This window comes from Callorhinus ursinus, unplaced genomic scaffold (assembly GCF_003265705.2).
Source record: "Callorhinus ursinus isolate GAN/ISIS: 27379988/994484 unplaced genomic scaffold, GSC_fseal_2.0 scaffold15, whole genome shotgun sequence".
In the NCBI taxonomy this organism is placed as follows: domain Eukaryota; kingdom Metazoa; phylum Chordata; class Mammalia; order Carnivora; family Otariidae; genus Callorhinus; species Callorhinus ursinus.
Genome location: NW_027397077.1, coordinates 18061481 through 18064048, shown reverse-complemented (window position 1 = coordinate 18064048; position 2568 = coordinate 18061481).

The window sequence follows — 2568 nt, the reverse complement described above, 5'->3', positions numbered from 1 at the left end:
CCCCCCCACCACTCCAGCAGCCCTGTTTGTTCCGTGAGATTAAGAATTCCTCATATCATTGAGATTGTATGATACATGTCTTTCTCTGATTGACTTATTTAGCTTAGCATAATACCCTCCAGTTCCATCCATGTCGTTGCAAATGGCAAGATCTCATTCCTTTTGATGGCTGCATAATAATCCATTGTGTATATATACCACATCTTCTTTATCCATTCATCTGTCGATGGACATCTTGGCTCTTTCCATAGTTTGGCTATTGACTATCATCCTCTTTTGATAGAGCAAACCAGCATGGTCGTTTATTTAGGTCGGAGCTTGAAGTCAGCAGAGCCTTGAAATTTCTCACAGGCCTCAGGTCACACACTTGGGAATAATCCATTAGTGCTGTAAATTGCGTTCTTAAACCTTTTTTTCCCTTTGAAATAACTTGGTGAGGCACAAAGTACTATTCTTAATTTCAGATGTAGAAACTGAGATTCAAGGGAGGTTAAGTTTTCTTCCTACAGGTTACTGAGTTCGTAAAGGGCCAAGTGCTAGGACTCCAGTCCAGGTGTCTTTTATTTCTTAAATCCCAGAATATCTACATGAAACTCCTCTCCTGCTTCGGGACTATGGCACTTCATGCGTCTTTTGCTTGGAAAGGCTGTTCCCCAGAAAGCCATATAGACTGAGTGCCTCATCTTTCAATGCTACTTCTTTGAAGAAGCGTTCCCTGGACCTTCAGTGTAAGATAGCAACCTCCATTTCTTTTCTCTCTGCCCTCCTTCTCTTGCTTGGTTTTTCTCCAGAACACACTGTTGAACACATTTTACAATCACTTGTTCATATGTTTATCAGTGCACTCCTACTAGAATTCGAACATCCTAAGAAGTATTTTTGATTATTTGCTGCTGTAACCTCAGCAACTAAAATGGCCTTGAAATAATCTTGGATGGAAATTCCATAATAATTTAAGAGAGGTCTGTCTTCAGTTCATAGGACCTTTGATTTAGCTCTTCCACAGCCTTAGTAAAGAAGAAAAACAGACCTTTGAATGGGTTGCATGAAATAGAAAACAAAGAAGCTGCACATTAAAGCATGTGTATGTTGTTTAAAACAAACTTTGTTCCTCTCCCTGCTTTATGTAAGTTTGCATAGTGACACAATTGGGACAAACCCAGTCCTTTTAGCTTTGAATCTAGCTTCTTTAGGTTATTGTCTGCCCTAGGAGTGAATCAAGGAATACCTTGGAATTTTCTTGCAACTTTTAGGAGAATGGTAATCAGGAATACCTCACAGACACTTAGAGGTTGTCTAGATAGACTGTGATAATACATCTTATAGCATCCCAAAAAAGTACTTTCCACTTAAAGATCTGCTGTTATAGCTCCCATCTTCATGACAGCCCCCAGTTGATCTTTTCTGTGAGACAAATGACTGGAGAAGAAGTGTCTCTGGCAATTGCAGTCTGTCAGTATAGGGCTTCTCTATTTATTAGGTAAGTTTGTGTACTTCCTGTAGTGAGATATTTGCAGCCTACCATGCAGATTATTAGAACCTACTAAGTAAGGCCTAGCTCATAATGGGACATTCTGTAAATGTGCAGTGAAGTTAATATTTCCTAACCCTGCTATAATTCTCTCCACCAGCATGCTAAAATTGTCCCCTTAGCCTCATTATTTAGAAACTCTTGTGCTTTTTAGTAATAAATTCTTTAAAGATGTGTTTATTAATATTTCTAAGATGTAGTCCCCACCCTCAGGAGCCTAGAAGGTTCTTAAGGTATACACAAAAAGCTAGAGGATTTTGGCTGACAACATAAAAATGACTAATACTCATCGAGTGCTCACTCTGTGCTAGGCACTGCGTATGATTTATCTCATCTAATCCTCATAACAACCCTGGGAGCAGGACAGGGTTGGTTGCTAGTTTACTTACTATCCCCATTTTTATAGCTGAGAAAACTGAGGCTTAGAGACATGACTTATGATCACACTGTAAGTAAATGAGCCTTGGCCTGTTTGATGTTAGTATTGTATGTAATTATATAGAGAATATTGAGAACGTGTAACTAAAATGTGTCCTGCAGATTATGAGGGTGCTAGAGAAGAAAGAGGGGAGCACCAAGAGCTGGAATGGTATAGATGACATTTTGGAAGGCTGAGGTGAATTTTGAAAACTGGGTGGAATTTGGAGGTCAGCTTTTGTAATTGGGTATATCGGGTGGCAAGACGGGCCACGAAGTCTTTTTTTTTTTTTTTTTTTAAGATTTTATTTATTTATTTGACAGAGAGTTAGTGAGAGCAGGAACACAAGCAGGGGGAGTGGGAGAGGGAGAACAGGCTTCCCGCGGAGCAGGGAGCCCAATGCGGGGCTCCATCCCAGGACCCTGGGATCATGACCTGAGCCGAAGGCAGACGCTTAACGGCTGAGCCACCCAGGCGCCCTGGGCCTTGAAGTCTTCCAAGTGAAGGAGGCATGTGTATGTACAGAAGTGTGTGCATGAAGATACATCTAGGGTGAGGGCCAGTGGAGAGGAAGCATTGAGAAGAATGTTTTCGCCTCATTTCCCGCAATTTTGAAGAT